At 34.3% G+C, this 24,286-nt stretch overlaps 1 long non-coding RNA gene across 1 annotated transcript in view; it reads right to left on the minus strand.

Annotated features, from left to right (window-relative positions):
* Positions 1 to 1,332: 1,332 nt before the first annotated feature.
* LOC116658385 overlaps positions 1,333 to 24,286 on the minus strand; it is a 180,339-nt gene continuing 157,385 nt past the window's right edge. Inside the window, exon 9 of the long non-coding RNA XR_004313765.1 lies at positions 1,333 to 1,406. This is a non-coding gene — a long non-coding RNA (uncharacterized LOC116658385). The remainder of the gene's footprint in view (positions 1,407 to 24,286) is intronic.

The raw sequence follows: 24,286 nt of genomic DNA on the forward strand, positions 1-24,286 counted from the left end.
AAGTAGTTATTTCATTTATTGCAATAAGCTCCATGATAAAGAATGAAGAAAATGAAAGAAAACACCTCTCCATGTGGTATACTGGAAATTCCTTAACTAAAGAAATATTTTTTTCTCTTACTATGATCTATGCTCTTCTGCTGGCTCACCAGTATGCCATTTAGTGTATCTTCCTCAACAATTTGCATAGCTCACTAAGAAAACTTCAAGAGTTAAAGATATGCTGCGTTTTCACATGGTGGTGGGGGTGGGGGTGGGGACACACTTCACACTGAGCAAAGAAACTAAACCCGTAGAAACTTTATTCACACGTGGTCCCACAGAGAGCTAACAGCAAGATACTCCATATAACGTGAAGGTAATCAATAAGCATCACTGACTTGGCTACAAGCCAAGCTGAATGGGGTTAGAATACTGAGGATCCATGTAGGGAAGAGAGATGGACCCAGAAATTAATTCAATTCCTTATGAGTTTGTAGGTCATTTCTCACAAAAGGACAGTAAAAAGTTGAAGAATGGCAGATGTGTAAACCGTAAAACATGCGAGGAGATGTTAGGAACCTTGAGAAAATATCATATTTTCATTTGTGATTCTGGACTAAGTTCAAGTGAGCAACTTTTAAAACACCCTCTCCTCCTGCAAAGGTGCACACACACGTATCTTATGGGAAAAAGATAAACTGCATATTTGCTCAGGCTGCACATACCTCTTTTCCTATACGCTCCCTGACAACAGAGAAGATGGTCAGCAGTACTATGGCAAACAGCAGCGCACAACAGCCACAAACTAACGGGAAAGAGCACCCTACACCTGAGTTAAGAATTCTAAAGAAATCATTGGACTTAACCGTACAATTTAGAGTAAGTGACTTCTGAAAGAGGATGGGGCAGACATCTTGGTTCCACAAGCAGTAGATAAGAAAGACATACTATCAAATTTGGTTCAAGTTAATGCACATATAATTTAGACTCAATAGATCCTAAGAAAGGCTTGTGCTAGTACTAGTACTTGGTCATAAAATATTTTCACTTATCATCCAATAAATTCTGGATAAGTCTTTCCAAATGTGATTAATTTAGTTGGCAAATATATTAGAAAGAGTAACAATAGCAATTTAGAAATATTCTTGTTTTGAATAACAACTAACCAAACCAGGCAATGTACTAAGCACTTTATGTGCATTAATACATATTAATACATATACTTGCAATCTTAAGAAGAAGGTACAGTATACTGGGATTTACGGATAATTAAATTCCTTCAAAGAAGACTGAAAAGTGATATGCAGAGATTAAATAATTGTATGATATTCTCAAAAAATATAGCTAGAAATCCAAATGGACATAGAAATTTAATGAAGTCAATGTACTTACTTTATTCTCTGCTTCTGTTTTCTCTTTTGCTTCTGTAACAGATAAGAAATGAATAAAAACAAAATTTTAAATGTGAATCTTGATTGTTGACCTTATGTTTTATTTAAAATTGTAGCTATTAAAATTATTTGACATATCAACTTAGACATACAGATAACTTTTTCACAACTCAAGGATCAGTCAGTTAAAAATATGTTTGAAAGCAGACAAGGTTGTGTAACTGAATTATCTCAAATGTAACATCCTTGCACAGTTAACTAGTAGTCAATTGCAGACAAGAGATGATCAGAATCAACAGACATCAGAGGTGGTTATTTTATAGCATCTGAAATAATACTTGCCTCTGTGGAATTATTTCATAGACCTCCAAATGAATGTACAAAATTTCAAGCATAACTCCCCTAATTTTTGAGCTTACCTGGACAAATAAACAAATATCAGGACAGAAATTTGTTGGACTTAATCAAAACAAATGCCAAGAGAAATGTAACATGAGAATTTTTGCTGTGTCATCAGTTCTAGTACTGATAGTAGGGAAATGACACCCTGCTGGATGAAGCTGATTTCCAAAGTTTTGCCAGAAACCTTTAAGATCCCCTGAAGTACTCCAGTTTTGTTGGAGAATAGACTAAATGCAAGGCGAATTTTAGATAAAAGTTACCTCCTAGTGTGAAAATTGTCACTCTCTTCTAATAAAATGTACTAACAGGCCAATGATGAATAGATAATATTTGAGAATGAATGACCTCATTCTTTTTTGAGAGTGACAAATTGAAAACATACCCTAAACTAAGAAGACAGTTTACAAAAATCGGCAGTGGAGAGTCTACCATATTTAATTTCCCTTTATCCTGTGAAAACAAACAAATCAAATGATCGAAGTTTTGGTGTTAAAGAAACTGTTACTGAATAACAAAAACCTGATGGTTATAATGTTTAAACAGTGACATTTCAAGATCTAAAGTAGTTTCAGAATCATCCTCAAACAACATTTAATATGATTCATATGTTAAGCATAATCTTACTCCACTCTATTATTTAAAACAAGACCTCACAAAGTGTGCTTGATATCTTACGTCATTTTCATTCCATCAGGCAGAACGTTGTATTCCACAATCATCTTAGATGAATCGTTCTAATGTTCATATATCTGAGACGTTGAATAAGCATAGTATATTTTAATTAGCTTTCCAATATCACTTTAAAATGAGTGGTGTCTCAGAGTACGAGCACAGGGTTTCCTGGCACTGAGTATTCTCACTCACTGGCTAAAAGATCCCTTTTTAGGTACATTGCAACTTTCTACTTTCAAGCATATGACAATCTGTTCTACGGATTTAATCACCAACCTGACCCATGAAGGTGACAGAGGCTCAGTTAAGCCTGAAATAGGCATTCATACAGTTTCTGTGCACCACACAGGATGTTAAAGTACTTCTCCAATGGACTCACAACTTCAGCGAAAATACAAATGTTTGGAACAACAGTTGATAAAGAGACTGTAGATTAACTTCCAGAAACCCCCTGAAAGAGCAGTCAAGCTTTTTCTCTCACATACTATTACAAACATTTATTTGAACTAAGAAAACAGATCAAATTTGGAAGTCATTATTCTTGGGAAAAAGAAGAGAACACGGTAAGAAAGCGCTTAGGATAGCCCGTTGACATAAGTCCTCTGGAATGTGAGGCACGCGTGGACATACAGATTTGACGTCTGCCCAGCACCTCTGTGTCTGCAAGTGTGGACAGAACTACTGTCAAGGGCAGGATGAGGGGAAAGGACTGCCTGAACTGGCACATTCTGTCACAGCAAGAATTTATGGGTTTCCTTGTGCAAAAAGAACCTCGCAATATGAGGTTGTGTGGTATATCACCAGAGACAGGATGGAAAGATGCGAGAGTGATTAAAAAAAAAAAATTGGTTAGGATCACATTGCTGATATAAGATAAATTTTCAATGTGCAGGTGCTCAGAGGACTTTCAAGAACCTATACCAACACTTTACAAAAAGACACCTGCCCTGAAGAGGCATTCATACCAGACGAGTTACATACTACAGAGAAAACTGGAAGACTGGGAATGGTTACATTAAACACAAATAAGTAAATAAATAAATAATATTTTCTTTCACCTATTCCTAATTTCTACTCTCTCCATCTCCACTCTGAAAGATCCAAAAGAAAGAGAAGGAAGAGTAGGAGGAGAAGGAAAAATTATAGATAAATAGACTATGTCCCTCAGACACATTGCAAGATCCTGAGCGAAAAGGCAGTCCTAAGTAAAAAAAAAAAAAAAAAAAAAAGGAATAGGAAGTAAATTGGATCTGAATTTTTTTGGATTTAATTTATTTGCAAGTGAGCCTTCCTCATCTTTCTGGAGGTATTTACTATGAGTTTTTGCTTAATTATTTTCCTCAAGACTCTAGTTTTGTTTCTTCCTTACTTATGGATTCTTCAACTTTCTGCCTTTGTTGCACAGTGATGTTGCTTTTCAGAGAACCCATTTTGTTTCTTTGTAATCTTATCTTTTAATCTCTAATGAAAGTCAGGCCTTTTAGTTATTAATAACTATCTGGGATTTGGCCAACAGTTTAGGCTTTAGCTTATGCTTTTATGTATGAATTTGGGAGATGATGGAAAGAGAGTAACTGTTACTGCCGGCTGGGCTTACAACTTTCTTTCCGCCACTCCTTCCAGAGCTCTTCCATTAAAGAGCCCATTGCTTTACCTTGTGACCATTCATCCTCTATTGAAATTGCAGAGTACAGAGCAGGAGTTAGGGATGCTCAGAACATGCCAGACAGCCTGTATATTTCTACATGATCCACATAACAGCCAGGCTTCAAAACTACCCTGGAACTGTCTAAAAAGCTGTAAGGCTTATGCTGCATTTTGCATCTCGTGGGTATATATATATACTTATCCAGACCCTGGACAGTACTTCGTCTCTGTCTCTGCCTCTGGCTCTCGCTTTCTTTTTTTTTTTTTTTTTTTTTTTTTGGCTCCGTCCTATAATTCTTTTACTAACAAAGAAAGTTTCCTTGAGACACTATTCTTGCCTCAATCAATTAAGAGCCCAAGTACTTCCTAAGATTAAGTTACCCCAGTGGAACCTAGCACTTCCTATGCCACAAAAAGTTTAACTAATCAGTGGAATTAATATCTCGACTGAAAAAAAGTGCACAACCTTAAAGTTGAGAGTTATGTTTTATTCAGCGGACTTTCTGAGGACTCAAGCCCAGGACTTTCTGACAGGAGGCAGCCTCTTAGATTACTCTGAGAGACTGCTCTGGAGAGGCAAGGGGGGAGCCAGAATATATAGGAGCTTTTCAGGCAAGAATCGGGTAGTCAGAACATCAACAGATTACTGCTAACTAAAGAAAACTAGATAGTCCAAGTTAAGGAATTAAGGTGCAAAGGTCTGGGCTCAGACCCTGCCAGACAGCTTGCGTGTTTCTTTGCACCTTCCCATATGTGGAAAAGCTCTGAATTGAAATCATTCCTTTGATATGCACCTAGCTATCTAGGGCCAGTGTCCTGTTCTTTCACTTTCTGAGTTCCCTCGGGGCACCGGTGGGGGTGGCTGCAGAGGCTGGGCTGCCTACGCATCTCCATCCTGAGCCCCCTCAGCTCACCGTGGAGCAGTGGTAGTGGCTGATGACTTGATAGCCACGGCATCCTTTGTTTACTTATACGGCTAGCAATATTTTTCATTCATAAATAGCTAGTTTATTTGCCTGTTTTCCCCAGAAGACAATAAGCTCTATATGGGGATATAAATCCTGCTTTCAACTTCATTTCCAAATTTACCTAATCTACCTTTTACAACACTTAAAAAAAAAGAGAGAGAGAGAGAAATGTAAAAGTTTTTCAGTCCATTAGGAAAGCCAAATTTTGATTAGATCTATTTGGTGGAATAAATGTAAAAATTAAAATATAATTACACACACTATTTTCTCAGAGCTCATTATTTCACTGCTTGTTCTGAATAATAAAACAAAATGAGAAAAAAATTATTTTCATACACCAGGTACTTCCAACTATGGAATTCAACTGCCATCATCTGTAGATAGAGTATCCCACTGAAGTTCATCCACACATGCAGCCAGAGTAATAGATGATGGTGGAGATAAAAGAAATAACAGTTAAAATAACAGTTAAGTACACTAACTGCATTTGGCTTGATAGATACAGGAGGGAAATTTGAAAAAAGATCAACTGTTGGAAATTTTACCTTAGAAGCAGGGCTCTAAATGGAGTGAGAGGGTGGGGATTTCTGTGGACCTCAGATAATCTAAGCTTGAAGGAGTATAAAGCAAATTAACAAACTGACTTCCCAGATGGGAAACTGTTTGCTGATTCACTCTTTACTGAGAGTAACTTTAATGTAGAGGCTGTACTCCAGAAAGGAGATACTGAGACAGGAAGTGGGCAGGGCAAGCCATTCAAGGAATGCTACAGCAGTTAACAACAAAATGGTGAAAGATTCAACCCCCAGTAGGCCTTGAGGCTCCAGATGGTGGGAGATTTGACTTCCAGCAGAACTTGAGCTTCATTATACGCCCATTGTAATATATTAACATGGTGAATAACATGCCCACAGGCACCATGGCAGTTCCAAGGCTAGCCACAAAAGGTCAAATGGTGGGAAATGGCCAACTTCCTGGGAATCTCAGCCCCTTCCCCAAACTAGTTAGACCGGTCCTTCCACTTATTTCCATCTGAAGCCACCGAGCCCATAAAAACTGGCAACAGGAAGCCTGGCGGCTGCCGCCCTCTCTCTCTCCCACTTCAGAGATGACCTGCACTCTATGTATGGAGTGTGTACCTACTTTTAATCTGAGCACCCAACCCCCACACCTCATGGCCTTTCTTTTGCCTTTCAGTGTACCTCTCTGAATAAATCTACTTTCACTCAACTGTGGCTCACTCTCGAATTCTTTCCTGCATGAAGCCAAGGACCCACACTTGGCAGGGCACGTCCCAGGGGCTCAACCGAAGCCTGGGACACAGCCCTCCTCACGCCCCACATCCGTTTTCCTGCATCAATACCAGGCTGATAATCTCAGAAGGATGGACAGACCCTCTAGAGTTCCTCTTGAAGACTCATTGAGGTCAAGAGGAATGTAGCAGCACCCCGTGAAATGCCCTGATTGTCTGTTCCTATTTTCTGTTCCATCCGGTTTTTCTATAAAACCTCAAGACACCAACCCCAAGAAGGGCTCACAGTGTCTAAGGCATTAGCCTGCTGTGAATTCCTTTGCTGGACAAAGCAACAAAGCTGTCCTTTTCTTTGCTCCCAAAACTCTGCCTCTGAGTTTGAATTTGCTTTTCAGGGTGCAGAGGCCGATTTTTCAGTAACAAACTCACAAACTGATTCAAACATTTTGGTTGCATACAGCCTTCCCATGATTTCAGCTTTGCTAAGGACTTGAAATTGCATGTCAACTAAAACTCAGTGATTAAAAGCATGAACTCGTCATCAGACTAGATTTAGGTGAAAAATCCTAGGTCTTCTCAGTTCATGAGTGACTTTGGGCAAGTTACTTAAAATCTGAAAGACTGAATTTGCTTACTGAATAAAGAGAATTATATTTTTCTATAAAGCATTCCTAAGAATTTTGATAATATGGATAATAAAAATAATAAAAATCCATATTTGACAAACAAGAACTGACAGAAAATAAAGAGTTAATATCATGAATCAAAAATCCAATAATACAGCAGATTACCTATAAAAATGTATCAAAGCAATTGTGCAGGACATACAGAGCACCATCAGTTTCAGAGGGAAGAACAACCATATTGCATCATCTGCTGGTCAGGTTGTTTATGCAAAAGAATCTTGCAAGATTCATAATCTTAGAAAAAAACATAAATAAAGGCAAAGGAATTTTAAGCCAAGGGGCAGGGCAATTCAAGGAGTGTGATACTGGGAATGATTCCAAGTTTGTCAGTCAGCTTTGAGCTAAGTGATATGTCTGTTAAATGGAAATTGTTGTTAAGGCAAATAAGAGATTATGAGTTTATTCATTTGAGAGATGGAGAACAAGTCGAAGCTACTGAACAGATGATTAAAGAAAAACACAGAAAGAAATAGTTGTAAAATATATGCTTAGAAAATACAAATTAATGAATGTGGCTAAGGATTTTAAAATCCCATTTCTATTTTTAATAAAGTAATAAAATCATAATTATAATATTTTATGGCTCCACAAATAAAATTATTATATCAAGTTTTTAATAACAAAAAAATAATATCTGCCTGTATTAAAATGAGATTGCCACTCTTATTCTTTCATTTTTTTGTATGAGCTCTTCCTCATCTTTTTCTTGTTATTGTTGTTAAACATACACCATCTGGCCTTTATTACCACAAAGCTATAAATTCAAAATGCAAGCTATTTGTCTGTAATGTGTATAAAGTTGAGATTCTGCTGAAATTATTAGAGACAAGACTGAGTTATAGGTTTCTTTCTCCAAAAAAGTGGGACCCAAAACACATAATTTGAAATAGCACAAGTTGCACTTCAGATTAAGTAAGCAGTTTTGGTATGCTTACCGTATAAATACTCTGCTAAACTTACACTTCCCAGTCTGGTTAAGGTTCAGAATAGATTTATATCAACTTAATGAACCCTACTTCTGCTGACATACTCAGAAAAGAGTTTAAATTACAAGATGCTACTCTTACATAGAATTGGAATTTTTAACATAAGCTAACATTCAAAGAACATCATTTTAAATAGAACTTCATGATGTCTTCCTTTACTACACAGACTTTTAAGAATTTATTTGCATGGTATTTATGCCAACAAATCTGTACTTACTACAAAGGCTCAAAGTTAACTCTTTGGTAAACAATTTATGAGTGCTTCGTATTTTCCTTGTTAATAGTTTCATCAAGATACATTATCTTCTTTTCCATAGGCATTATAAAGTTTGGATATGGATATTAATAAAAATATACATGTACATCAAAATACAACATTGACAGATCCAACAACTATAGGTATATTATCATTTTCCTTGCACTGACTTTATATATCACCTCATTACAGAAGAGATAAGAGAAAAATAAAAAAGGAGTTTATAAATAAGTCCTCATTAGTGGAAGTCCTCTTAATTTAAGGCTGGATATTTAAAAAAATAGAACACCTTCACTTGAAAGTCATAAAAGAATAACATGTTCAACCAGAGACATAGCTAAGGCATGAAACTTAGGTTTTAATCAGATTATGTTGGATAATGACACTATAGTTTAAGCATATCAACTTAAATCTATTTGCTCTTTTTAAATACGTGAGCATAGATTTTCTCATCTGTATAGTGGAAATAGAATTATTATAAATGATGTAGGGGTAGTTAACAGCCAAGGAAAATAAGTAAGGCAACTGGGATTAAAGAAAACTATATAAACGAAGCATGCTTTTAAACCTGTAATATGTTTTAACCTCAAACAGTAAAGTTAATTAGCAAAGCATCTAATAATATTTCAAATAACCTTGATAGAAGACTTAAAAGCATCTGTTCTATAAATAATATCTTCTAATTAGCAAGAAGTTAAACTAAGACAACTAAAACCAAAATTTCAAAAACATACTTCAGTTCTTATATTCCACTAATGTAAATTTTTAATCTATTTTTGCCATGTGAGTGGGAAAACATTCTAACATTTCATACAATGATGAAAAACATGTTACATAGATAATCTTGAACTAAAGCATTAAAAATATTAATAAAATTATAGAAATCAGAAAAAAATATAATTATTCTTGCATCACAAATAAATACTGTCTAAAATTTCAAAGCAAGTTATGAAGGCAATTCAGTATCAAATAAATACAATGTAAAGAAAACATTATTCATATAGCAATAAAATGCACTTAAGGAAGGAGGAAAAGAATATAATAAATATAAAATTAGAAACATACAAAGAGTTAATATTACAAAGTGGGAAGAAATCATCACAGAAAAAAGAAAAATAGGAGAACTGTAAATGAGTGCATTCCTAAAAATCCAGGCAATTATTTTTGAATACCTGGACAAAAGAAAATATTTTCTAGGACATTTTGATTAAAAAAAAAAAAACCTCAAAGAGATAGATATTATAAAGTGGAAGGAAAAGCAATTAAAATGATTGCAGTAACCTAACACCTTCAACTAAAAGAATATTTCAAAGATCTTTCATAAGGGAATTGCTATAAACTGAATTTTTGTGCCCCCCCCCTAAAATTCATACATTAAAATCTAACTCCTAAGGTGATGGTATGTGGTGGTGATGCCTTTGAGAGATAATTAGGTCAAGAAAGCAGAGCCCTCAGGAATGGAATTAGTGCCCTTGTAAAAGAGACCCCAGATCCTTGCTCCTTGGGCCATTGTAGGACACAGCAGAGAGATGGCTCTCTAGGAACAGGAAAATGGGTCTTCCTCAGACACTCGATCTTAGACTTCCTAGCATCCTAGCTCTTCACAGCCCCTAGAACTATGAGAAATAAATTTCTGTTTTTTCATAAGCCGCCCACTCAATAGGTTCTTCATTATATAGACCCAAACAGGTTAAGACAGGAATTCTTTCAAAATGTAAAGAAACAGATTATTTTTGTGCTCTTCAATTTTTTCAAGAAAACAGATTGAAGGAAAAATTCAAATGCTTTTCGTCAGTCCAAAAAAAAAAAAAAAAAAAAAAAAGCCCACACTGCCACTAAACTTGAAGGAGAAGACACATTGAAAATATATATATACTATATAGTATATGTATATATTCAATAAGTACTCACAAGAAGCAATGGTGAAAGCCCTAAAAAAGAGTCCCTATGACAAAGGACTGGGCAGAGTTTGACAACATTCACTGTATCAAAGACAGGAAAATGTTCCCTGATGTTTCTCCCCACCTCCTCTAAGTAGTAAAAGTCTTAACATATTAGAAGAAAGAAAATAGATATCATTTTCCAGAGGGAATTCATAAGCCATTGCAGCTATAGGAAGAAGACAGAATACAACCTGTTGAAATAACATCAAATGTGTGCAGAAGACTCAGTCTGAGGTACAGTAAAAAGAGAAGGCATATCGCTGATGTTGGAAGAGAAACTGAGAAATTTATCAATACCAGATGCAGAGCAACTGGAACTCTTATACACTGCTTGAAGGAATATAGGATGCCCTTGAGAAAACAGTTTGTTTCTTACAAAGTTAAATATATGCTTATGATATGTCATTAGCAGAATAATGATACCTTCCTCCCGCACCCCCCCCCCAAAAAAAAGTCCATTCCCTAAGCCTGGAACCTGTCAATATGTCACACAGAAAAGGAGGAATTCAGGTGGTAGATGGAACTGTGTGCTAAGCAGCTGACCTTAAAGTAAGATTATCCTGGATTATACAGGTGGCCCAACATGGTCCCAAGAGTCCTACAGAGTGGGAGACAGAGGCAAACGAATAGGTCAGAGTAAGAGAGAAACTTGATGATGCTACTATGTTAGTTTTGAAAAATGAGAAATTAGTCAACAGGACAAGGAATGCTGACAGCAAAAAAAGAGAATTTCCTTCTAGTGTGCCCAGAAAGGATGCAGCCCTGCTGACGTCTTGATTCTAACCCAGTGAACCTTATTTTGGACTTCCAACCTCCAGAAATGTAAAATAATATTTTTTTGCTGTTTTACTAAATGTACAGTAATCTGTCAGAGCAGCAATAGAAAACTAATTCATCATATGGTCCAGTAACCCTATTCTTAGGTATTCCGCTAAGATAAACAAAAGCATGTTTACACAAAAACTGTACATGATTCTTTAGAGTAATGTTATACATAATCACCAGAAGTGGAAATAAGTCAAAATGTTCTTCAGTCAGGGAATGGATTAAAAAAATGGTAGTATATCTGTACAATGAAATATTAGCCAGAAAAAAGGAACAAATCATTAAGGCATACAAACACTCTGATTGAACGCCAAATGCATTTTGATAACTTTGTTGCAAAAGACAAAAATACTGTATAATTCCACATATGAGACATACTAGAAAAGACAAAATGGTACAGGTGGAGAATATATCAGGGGCTGCAATTAGACAAGGAAACAAACTGAGGTAAAATACTGAGCAACAGAAGCAAAATAACTTTATGTGTACTTTCAAAACCAAAACTAATAATCTTACAAACTCATTAAAACAGTAAGAGAAAATGCTGATGTCTGCATGTTATTAGTCACTAAATTCATAGTTTTTAATATTTTAATTATGTTATATTTAGAACGAGAGAGAGACATACCATAAATATAAAGTTATATCTAGTCTTTGTTCTATTTCTAAAGTTATATCTAGTCTTTGAATCCATTTCCCATGGATTCAAAATCCCTTGGAATTACCTGAGTGATAGAAGTATCTCCTTTATGCTAATAAAGTGACTCATCATGGGTCCCGAGATAGTTTCAGCATGGGAGAGGTCACTAGAAAGACCAGCTACATGATTAGAGGGTTGCAACTTTGGGTCCATTAAATAAATATCTAGGGAAGGGAAAAAGTCTGATGATTGAGTTCAATCACGTGGCCACTGAATAAACAAATCATGCCTATGTAATGAGACCCCTGTATAAACTATGGACACCAGCACTCTGTGGAGCTCCCAGGTTGGTGAACACACTGATACAGCGGGAAGGTGATGTGCCCTGACTCCATGGTGAGAAGGGAAGAAAGCTCCATTCTAGGCCCTCCCCAGACCTCGCCCTATGCATCTCTTCGGTTTGGCTGTTTCCGAGTTGCATCCTTCATAATAAAACTGTAATCATGAGAATAACATCTTCAGTGAGTTCTGTGACTCATCTGGTGAATTATCAAACCTGAAGAAGATATAAGAAGCCCTTACTTTATAAGCAGCTAGGCAGAAGGCCGGAGGCCGGGAAACACTCAAAATTTGAAGCTGGTATCCTGTAAGGGACTTTGTCCTTAACTTGTGGGGTCTGCACTAACTCTGGGTGGTCGGTGAAAGAGAACTGGTGTCAGCACAGTAAACACAGAATGACTTTATTCATAATTTTAAAAATGGGACTATTAAACCTACCAGATTCTGCAACATACCATACAGTTAAGGTTTAGAAGGATAAAAGGAAAACAAATGGATAAGTTGAATTTTTTTACATGTATTAAAACTAGACAACAATGCATGTGAATTTAACATATACTAAATGGTATTTCAAATTATTGGCAGAAAAACTGGTTAGTTTTTTTTTTTTTTAAGAGTAGAGAGTTAAGTGGGTGATGGAACCAACAGTTTTCTTACAAGATGGATTAAAATAAGATGAATTAAAATAGGGTAGGGTCCTTTGGGGCACAGATGCCATCCGTGCATGCAGACAATGTGCGTGGATGAGTCTCAGCTACATGTAAGAGTCACCTGAGGAGATTTAACAATCCTGATCCTGTTGGATCTGGAAAACAAATCTTACAGAAAAATTAATTATGGCTGGCTCAAATTTGAATGTGAAAATAATATTTTAAAATTATTAGAAAAATAAATCTGAAGTCATTCACAGTCTCTGTGATAGAAACCTTTTTTCTTTCTAAAAAGAACATAAATATCAATGCAGAAAGCAAAAGATTAATCAATTTCCTCCACAAAAATTAAAAATTTGTGCTTAACAAATATTGCTACAAATGTGAGACAATAAACTTAGTTTAAGATACTATTCAAGCAGATCACAGAAAGCTAATTAATTAAAATGAAAATATCTTACAAATTAATAATAAAAAGAATGAACAGCTAAAGTTATATGGACTGTTAACCACATGAAATAAAATAAATAAAACTATCCACAGAAGCCATGCAATTTGGTTCATTTTCAAAGATAGCTAAAGTAAAACAAATCAAATAGCAAAGGAAAAAGGTTGGGGTTTTTTTTTTGTAATAGGGCAATAGTTAAAATATTTGATAATGCTTAGCCTCTGCAAATTTGTAGACTAAAATATTCTTCTCTTCAACTTTTTAGAGTTATGCTCACCAATATGGCAGCCATTGGACACATGTGACTACTTAAAAGTAAATAAAATTTAAAAATCAGTTCTTCAGTTATACCAGCCTTATATTAAGCTACATGGGAATAGAGTTTATCTTACCAAACAACACAGATTTATCAAACATTTTCATCATCCACAAGAGTGTTCTTTTGGACAGCACTATTCTAGAGAATAATTTACCTATATTAAAATTAAAAGCACACACAAAACACACAAACATACACACAGATTTTAGTCAAGCAAACTCACTACTATTTCCTATATAGATACATTTTCAAAATGACATTAAGCTCAATGAAAATGATCTTTAGTATTATTATAACAATATTATTTGTGATAATAAAACATAGAAAAAATTCAAAAAACACCACTGAGGGAGCAGTTAAATAACTTATGGTATTCCAAAACAATAGGTTATTTTTCAACTGTTAAAAAATGTATTTATGATAACTAGAAAGTAGGAGTTTATTTTTGGGGAAGGTGTTTGTGATCAAGAGAATTCTATTTGTAATTTTACACTTTCCTATCCAGTTTGAAATTTTTACTTTATGTGCATACCACTTTTACATAAATAAATTGATAGAAAAATAAATACATGACTCTGAAAATACATAAAGAAATAAAACCATATTGATCCAGTTAGAGGGATTACTGAACTGATAAAGTGATCTTTATATTAAGTGCAAAATAATGTGATTATGAATTATAAGACTGAATTATGCATATTATTGATCATAATGTATCCTTCTGCTTGTTAACAGAATTTATGTGCTATTGGATATTGGTTTTGAGATCACACCAAATTTACAGGTATATCTGTGAATTCAAACTTTTTATTCTCCGTTGAAAATTTCATCTAAACTTTCCATCAAGCCCACTGATTACTTTAAAGATACTATTAGGAACTACCAAACTAGAGTTTGAGCAGAACTACCATAGCCAGCCTCCGAGAGTTGAGTTCATGGAAATTAGAACCCATGATAATACCATTCTAGTGGGGGAAAGGGAGAGGGATGTTAAAGCAAAATCCTGAAGTAAATGTCCCCGGTAAACTTTAATAATGTAATTTTCTTTCCTCAGAGACTCCTAGAAAATGCGTATTTTTGTAGATGGCTGGTTTGGCTGGGTTTATATATATATATATATATATATATATATATAGAGAGAGAGAGAGAGAGAGAGAGAGAGAGAGAGAGAGAGAGAGAGGATTTACTTGATTTATTTGAGCAGTGGCTCGGGTCTTTGATGTTTAGGGCAAAGAAAGGAGAGTGATACATTGGGGACTCCTGATCAATATCCCTATTACTTTCTTCTGAAAGAGAAAGAAAATTGACAATTAGATTTGAAAAGAAATCTATTTCAGCAATGCAATTTTATACATTCCCAGATTTAAGTAAATTTTTCATTGCTCTTCTGTCACCCCAAAACATTTTAAACCCAGAAATCATTTTATGGGTATGTTTGAATCATGATATATGGGATACAATATTGAGGTAAATGTATTACGCTAGAGCTCTGCATGCCTGGTGAAGGTGATTTTATTTCATTTCATTCTGACTGTCCAATAGTATTTTTTTTAGTGAAACTGACATTTAATGTTGTAATTTTCTATCTGATCAATGAAGCTTTTATTTATATCAAAGGCTTTCATGATGAGAAAACAGAAATTACAATTTACAACTCCTCCTCTCTTATCAGGGCATATTTTCCAGGAATTACTTTCCATATCAATTCAATTTAAAAGTTTACTGAAATAAGTTAATGAATGGATGAATGAATGAGTGAATGAGTGAATGAATTTACTGACTGATAAATATATAATGCCTTAGTACTTCAAACTTCTTAGATTGGCTGCAAAGTAAAAATGCCAGAATCAGCTCCTATGGCTTCACCAACACCGTTCTTGCTAAATTTTGTCTTTTCTTGCTTAATCCATTAAAGCAATCTTAGTCCTCAGTTAACTTAATCATTCCAAGAGCATCATATAAAAGTAAAATTTTTAATTCTTGAAATTTATTCTTCTTAGCTTCACAATATTACCCATTTATCTGTTTCTCTATTCCTTCTCAGTCCCCTTTTTAAACCACCTTTGTAGTAACTGCCATGTGAATACCTGTCGAATAAGGCTAATTTCAGTACTCTCTTGCCTACCCTTCTACACTCCATCTTCTTCAAATTGATTATATCTACCCTTCTGTCATCATTATGCTGGTAGTTCACTTCATTACATATTATACCCACCTTTAAATTCTTTTTTGAAGTCCAAAATCATAGATTCAAGATCTAATTACTTTGCTTCTATACTGAGATTTCTTACAACCATTATTAACTACATAACTTCAGAAATTTAAGCCTACATTTCAATCCAAAGTTTTGCTCCCTTACTAATACTCATTTCTTTAAATTGTACATCCATATCCTCATGTGCTCAAATTAGAAAACTTGGGATCATCCTAGAAACCTGTGCTTCAAGTCTGCACATACAACATTTTATTCATTCCACACCCCTAACATGTCCATGTTTATCACCTTCATTACCTATAATCTTACACAGTCACATCATCTTTCACCTAGAGTTCAAAAACTGCTTCTAATAACCTCTTTGCTGCTATTCACATTTTCTTTATAGTTCCCAATAAAGCAAAGATCAATTTGATTTTTTAACCATTGTAACTCAAGTACCTATTCTAAAACTTTAAAGTAGGTACCCTTTAAATATTTTTGATCAATGAATGAACCCATCTAATTAAACTGTTGCTTAAAATTCCTTTCATGAAATTTTTGTTAGTGACAAAAAATCAGTTGTATCAGTGAGCATAATTCAATTTATACCTTTACTTTTATATTTCCTGCTCACGAACAGCTTTCACCATTTACTATTTCTTTCAGTTTGATAGCATTATACCTGCACCTAGTTTTGAGAAAAAAAGAAGCACACTTAGGAGTTTGATGAGTTGGATGCTAACGATCTGCCATTTCATGCTGCATAAAACAAGGCAAGCAGTTTAACCTCTTTTGCCTCATCAAAAAGAAGTGGGTAGAAACAGTCAAGAGACAAGACAAGCCACAAACTGGAAGAAAATATTTGCAAAAGACATATCTGATAAAGAACTATTTTTATCCAAAATATACAAAAAACTCTTAAAACTTGACAATAAAATAAAGCTCGATTGAAAAATGGGCCAAAGACTTCAACAGACATTTCACCAAAGATGATATGTAAATGGAAAATAAACATGAAAAGGTACTCCACATCGTAAGTCAAGAGGGAAGGCAAATTAAACAAACAAACAAACAAAAACCCAACAAGATACCACTACACTATTAGAATGGCCAAAATGTGTAACATTGACTACCTCAAATGCTGTCAATGATGTGGAACAACAGGAACTCTCATTTATTATTGGTGGGCATGGAAAATGGTACAGCCAGTTTGGATGAGAGTTTGGCAGTTTCTTGCAAAACCAAACATACTCTTACCATACAATCCAGCAACTGCCCTCCTTGGAATTTACCCAGGGAGGTGAAAAATGATGTCCACACAAAAACCGGCACATGTGTTTATAGTAACTTTATTCATAATTGCCAAAACTTGGAAGCCGCCAAGATGTTCTTTGGTAGGTGAATTTATAAATACACTGTGATACATCGAAGCAATGGATCATTATTTAGTGTTAAAAAAGAAGTGAGCCATTAAGCCATAAAAAGGGAAATGCCTACTCTGAAGTGAAAGAAACCAATCTGAGAAGGCTATATACTGTACAAACTCAATAAAATAGCATTCTGTAAAAACCGTAAGTATGGAAATATTGAAAAGATCAATATTTGCCAGGGGTTATCCGGAATGAAGGACCAATTAGCTGTGCACAATAAAACTTTGAGGGCAGTGGAAATACTCAGTATGATACTATAATGATGAATATATGTCATTATACATTTGTCCAAATCCATAGAATGTACAACACCAACAGTGAACCCTAAGGTGAACTATGGACTTGAGGTGATTGTGACAGGTCAGTGTAGGTTCATCTTTGGTAAAACCCACAAAGCCTTGAAAAAAAAGTAGATATTTTTATAAAACAAGAATAGGATATAATTTTTAAACTAGACATAAAACACTTTCATAATGGAAGAGATTAACAGTTTTGAATACTATAAAATGAAGACTATGGTCCACCAGAAAACTTCAAAATAGAACTAAAATCCAAAGTCAGAGAAGATATAGGTCAAACATATGGTCAACAAAGTATTAGTTAAATGAAGAATATATAACCTGCTGGAAAACTAGGTAAACTACTTGAATAAGTAGTCTGTAATCCAAATGGGAAATAGATTTATAAAGTGATGACTAACCTCACTGTTAACAAGCAGAAAGGAAATTTAAAACAGGCCCATCATACAACAAGCAGACTAAAAAAAGTCAAAAAAAAAAAAAAAAAACCCAAAAAACACTCTACCTAATGTTGGTGAAGTTAAGGAGCAATGATAGCTTTCATACTCTAATGGCAGGTGTATTATTAGTAGAATCACATTGAAAAGATTTTGGCATTGTTTATGTAAGTTACAGATGCAGAAACATGTAACCAGCAATTCTACACTGAGGTACGTCAGCTGGAGAAAAGTCTTCACATGAGACCTCCAGAAGATGTGTACGTGAATAACCGTGGTTGAGTATGATGAATTATCCTACAGCAGACCCTAAACATGAACCAAAGCTGCACACACACGAAGGAATGCTGAATCTCACAACAGACAGAATTTTGAGGGGGGGAAATATACCAAGTCACAAAAGATCAGAAACAGCCTAAACTAAAATACATCACTAAGGGTTGCACAGATCAGTAGCAAGCTTTCTGGGTTTTGGGTTTTCTGTTTTGTTTTGTTTTTTAATACCAATAGAGTAGATTATCTTTTCCAGGGGAGAGAAAGATAGATGATTTAGCTTGGCAACACAGGGAGTTTCAAATCTGATTCTGATGTTGTATGTTTTGCTTTATAATTATGTGTGTTTTATATCTTCTACTATATATATGGAAAGACAGCCTTCCATGTTTTCTCATTTCCTACTTTACAGGATAAGGTTCAGATACACTCCTTAACTTGTCAAATGACCTTTTAAAATCAGACTGTAGGTTACCTTTCCAATCTCATTTCTTAGCTTTCTTATCTCCACGCTAATATCAAGCTAATGTGTTTACTTCCAGGTTACTACTCTACTCACTGTTAACATTTTACGTAGTCCAATAACTTGCCCACTTCTGTGGCTTTGATTTTTACATTCTTACTACCATTCCTTGTTTTAGTTCTCTATTAAATGAAACCAATCTTCATGGTATTAATCAAATTAATACTTTGTTTTTTTTTTAAGTTTCTCTGAAAGTTTAAATCAAAATTAATTTTTATCTTCTGTTTCCATGGTATTTTGTACACTGTTCTGTGATAGCATTTACTGCATTATAGTTATCTATTTACATGCCTATATTCAAGGATGAGACATTATTGAACTTGAATTCATATTACAGTATTCTTTGTCACCCAGACTGAGTCATACTGAGGTCGATTGTTCCCTTTTAGATGAATCAGCCTTGGAATTGTTACCTTCCTGTTGAAATATAAGTATTTGTGTGTCCTGATATGAATTTGAAACCTCACTGATAGCTGTTATGAAATTATCCAAGTTGTAGCCTCTACTGCATGTGACTGGCATGTGACTCCACTAGCATGTGCCTCTCTATGTTTGTGTGTGGTGCTGGGGTTGGGGGTTGAATGCAGTAAGTTTGTCCATGTGTATGTGTGTGTTGCTGTGTATATTCTTTTGAGTGTGGGTAGTGAAAGAAAACTGTGTAGATAAAATTTCATTTCTTCAAGGTAAAAATTTAACAGGCCTAGTAGCCTATGAACCTGAGAATTATGTTTTGTACCAGTCTTTTGGTTTTGCTGCTTATTGTAATCATTGTAAATTGTTTGTGGTACAGAGAATTGAAACTGGGGATTAGATTTTACTTTTGCCACGCTTGAGAAGAGGAACTGAAAGAGGAATGAGAACTTTAATAGCATTTTATTCTTTATTATATTAATGGAACTAAAAACTCATGGCTAACCCTATGGAAATTTTACTGGTCTAACATTGCGTGAGAAATGAAAGTTAAAAAAATAAATTATCAAAAGTGAAATAGGTACTATTTAATTATTGTCTCTCTTCTATAAGAGGAAATAATCACATTCAGGACAAGTAATATCTAACGACAAAATTCCTATTAACTGACTACATTTTTATTTCATATATATATATATATTATTTAATTACCACAGAGATATTTGCTATATTATTTAATCACCACAGAGATATTTGCATCTATAACACTTTAAATCAGATATTTAAGGAAATATTTGTTAAAATATTCTGTATTTATCACTAGAGGGAAAAGTCAAAATGTATTTTTAAAAATTACATTGGTCTTACACTAGTTCCAACTTTCTATTCTATATCCGTATACAAAAATCATTACTAGGAGTTCATAAACTCATCGTTTTGGAAGACCAAGCAAGATTTTACATCAAGTTGCATGATATTATTATTTTGCCTTTTATTTCACAAGGATTTTTTTCTATGGTAACTGTACATGTTTTCCACCATTAAATAACAAGTTTATACTGTATAGCACAGGGAACTATATTCAATATCTTACAGTAACCTATAATGAAAAAGAATATGAAAATGAATATATATGTATATGTATGATTGAAACATTATGCTGTACATGAGAAATTGACACATTTAAAACCGACTATACTTCAATAAAAAAAAGGAAAAGAAACAAATCCCACCCTCTCCAAAACATCTGCTGAAACAGATTTGTCTGTAGAAAGGGTTTCCAGATCTGAATTGCACTGTTCAAACCATTGTCGGTATTCAACTAATAGCTAGTTCCATTTCTGGGGCTATATTTAAGTATTCATTCTTGATTCAAGTTGTCTTGTTCCAAACACAGAAGAAGTGAATTTTTAGATGTCCTAGCTAATTTTCAAGTCAAACTATCATAGTCTACTGCCTGATTCTTCCAGAATTGACCGCTCAGTCCTTAGCATATTTATCCTGAATATAACTAGCAACTATAAACCTTGTTTGTCATTGTTCCTTCACATGTCCTTCATATTCAAGGTGACCATGAGCTCCTTTGAAATAAGTAACCATGTCTTACTCTTGGTATTTCCTTGGTATTTTTCCTGCTGTCTGTGAAAAGTGTTTAATTAAAAACAAATGAATACATGAATTAATATCATGATAAAATAAGGTGATTGCAACCAGAAATATCAATGAGATATTTCTCCTAGTGTTTTTTTTTTTTTTGGACTCTGTCAGTTAACTTTATCAATAATATGCTCATTTTTATTTCATGTTTCACAATGATCATAGCAATAAGAGGAAGGTGGTAAATATCACCGTGAAAAGAGGACATCCTTTAATTTTATTTAAGGAAAATCTAATATGTTATCTGAACAGTTACACAAAATAACCTTCTTTGAATCATGTATGACAAATATATTCTTTGTATAACTGTACTGTAACATACTCATTCATGGATAAAATTTTGTCTTATTTTTATTTCTTGCAATTAATAATCATAAGAATATTGCAATTTGCCCCCATTTTGCTGTGCTCTAAAGTCAGCAATTTTGAGCAGGAAAAGGAAAATGAATTTTTTTTATAGATTTCTGATGATTTATTTACTAAATAATACTTGTATTAGTTTGCTAGAGCTGCCATAACAAAATGCCACAGACTGTGTGGCTTAAACAACCGAAATTTATTTTCCCACAGTTCTGGAGGATAGAAGTCCATGATCAAGGTGCTTTCACGTTTGGTTTCTCCTGAGGCCTCTCTCCTTGGCTTGGAGGCAGCCACAGGCTTTCTGTGTCATCACATGGTCCCCTCTCTGTGTACTACATCTCAGGTGTCCCCTCCAGTGAGACTGGATTAAGTCCCACCAAAAGGCTTCATTTAGCTTAATTACTTCTTTAAAGACTATCTGTAAATACAGTCACATTATAAGACACTGGGGTAAAAGTTTCAATATAGACCTGGGGTGAGGGGGGGGGCAGGAAGTAAGTCTAAAACAGTGCTTAAATATACAAATACAAAATGTGAGGAAAAGAGGTATAGTTACCTCTAAAATAGATTTTGATGCAAGATTCTAATTGTGCATATAAATACATTACTTATTAAATATTATAAATAAATTAAAATCATTCTAAAATGTATTTTGATCCTAAATATATATATATAGATGACTGAAAACATTTATGAATTTACAAATGATTATTTATAAGTTGAACATTACCTTAAAATAAAAATCACTCACACTTATAAGTAATTCTTCATCACCTTTTTTAGTAATGAACATGGCATTAAAAGAACAAGATTGTTATACGACATCTTTTATGTCTCCTTTTAAAGTATAAATTCTATTTTAAGGTATATTTTAAAATAATGTATAGAAACAAGTGATTTCTAATATTCACTGAAATAATTTCTACTTTCTTTTTAAGACACATGAAAAGGAAAAAAACAACTTCTTTCAATACTAAGACTACATCTGACAGTAAATTTATTGCTAAAATTTAGAAGAAATTTTGACTAATTTCAGCTATACAAATTACACTGAATATACAGTTTAAGGCTGCTAAAAATGACAAGAAAATGTAGTCTTAAAGTAAACTGAAATTTTACCCTTGATTTTTGGTTCAAAACTATCTCCCCCAAAGCCCTTCCCCCCAGCACCCCCTCTTCTGTATGTAGTCAGAGACCAGCTCCTAGAATTAGCAATTCTCACCTGGGGTTAGAAAGTGGGGTGCTAAAATACCAGACTCTCTAGGGAGAAAGGCAATACACAGTGTCAAAATACGTTCAATACTATAATAGAATTCCAAATAATACAAATTTCAGAAAGTATCAGTGGATAAAACCTTTCTGACCGGTGGGAATATGCAAACAATGGGCTCTTCACTGGCAAATAAATTTTTAAAAGTTAAGTTGTGAAGCATTGCCATAATTATTCCATAGTCTAAGGTTATTCGGCACTTGTCTACATACCTTCAACCTGAGTTTACTGTAACTTGATCCCCTAACTCCGTTTCTACCACATTCCCTGATTTTGAACACCTCCACTTGTCTCACATTTAGAACAAAGTTCTAGTGTAGCCTTTTTTTCTGTTTTCATTTTTCCTTTATTTCCCATAACAAAACTCCTAAGTCTTCTTTTCTGAAATTCTTTAATATCCAGACCCTACCCTTCCTGTATAGATCCTTAGTTGCCATAGTCAGAAGCAAAAACTAAATTAAAAAAGAGAAAAAAAATTCTTTCAAGAATCATTTTGGATGTGAAAACAAAGTGACTGGTTAACACAGGAAGTCAGGACATAGCAAAATCACCAGTTTTAATGCTGTGCTGTGACTCGCAGTGAAGGGGAGAAAGAGGTTATAAAAAGTTCTATCTCTTATGAAGATGTTTCAGAAACTTTTTAGAGTCATGATATTGTATTTTCATATGTATGTAAAAAGGATTTTTACAATAATTGATGTTACAGCTTGATGAAGCATGACACTGAGAATAATCTTCACCAGAAACCGTATGGACAATCAGTGCGATTAAATTGTTGCATTTACCACAGTCCAATACTGGTCTTCAATTTTGTCAGTATCACAGTAAGAAAATGTACAAATAAAAATCATAAAGGGACCAAAGTAAGTAAATTAGACAACTGATTCATTTCTATAACTATAATTTTTTATGTACCTACTATGTGTCACACATTGCTGCTAGTAACTTATCAATGGTACAGCTATCCTTTACATATATAAAACTACACTAAAATGAGTTATTAATACACTTGGGACAATCTGGTAAAATGGAGGCAGTTGTGGTCAGGATCAAGAGAAATTAAGTTATGTGAACTGATTTGCAAAATTTTGTACACAATTTTATTGTCCTCCATCAAATATGAGGTTTGTTACATTGACCTGTCAGTTCAGCTAACACAAGAATGTTCTTCTCATGGCAGACAGGAGAAGCCCCAAAAAATGGTGAGAAAGGGTGTTTAGAGACATGCAAAGCTCCCTAAGTCTTTGTCTTCAAACCAACACATAGTCACTTCCATCCATATACTGTTGGCTTGGCCAAAGGAAGTCATTTAGCCACACTTTTCTGCATCTGTTGATAGGAATGTGAGGTTTTCTTTTTTAGCTTCTTGATGTGATGGATGGACATTAACTGATCTTTGAATGTTGAACCAGCCTTGCATACCTGTATAAATCCCATTTGGTCATGATACATAATTCTATTATACGTTCTTGAGTTCCTTTAGCTGGTATTTTGCTGAGAAGTTTTGCATGTATGTTCATGAAAGATATTGAAATGCAGTTTTCTTCTAATGTCTTTATTTGCTTTCGGTATTAGGGTAATACAATGAAATAGGAAGTATTCCCTCTGCTTGGTAGATTTTACCACTGAATCTTTCTAGATTTGGTGCTTTCTATTTTGAAAGGTCAGTAAATGATTGATTCAATTTTTTTGTAAGAGATACAGGTCTATTCAGATTGTGTATTTCTTCTTGTGTGATTTTGGGCAGAATTTCTTGTTTCTCTTATCCATTTGTTCTTGCACAATGTCTACTTTACCCATGAGAGCCCTTAGCATATGAATCGTAGTTCACTTAATGAACATTTTAAGGTCCTGGTTTGCTATTGTCAAAATTTCTGCCACATCTGAGTCTGGCTCCCATCCTTGCTCTTTCTCTTCACACTTTGTTTTTTGCCTTGTAGTATGTCTTGCAATTTTTTATTTATAGCTGAACTTGATCTACTGAGTAAAAACTGCTCTGAATAGGTCTTTGGTAATATGGTGTT

This window comes from Camelus ferus, chromosome 2, assembly GCF_009834535.1.
Source record: "Camelus ferus isolate YT-003-E chromosome 2, BCGSAC_Cfer_1.0, whole genome shotgun sequence".
NCBI classification, from domain to species: Eukaryota; Metazoa; Chordata; class Mammalia; order Artiodactyla; family Camelidae; genus Camelus; species Camelus ferus.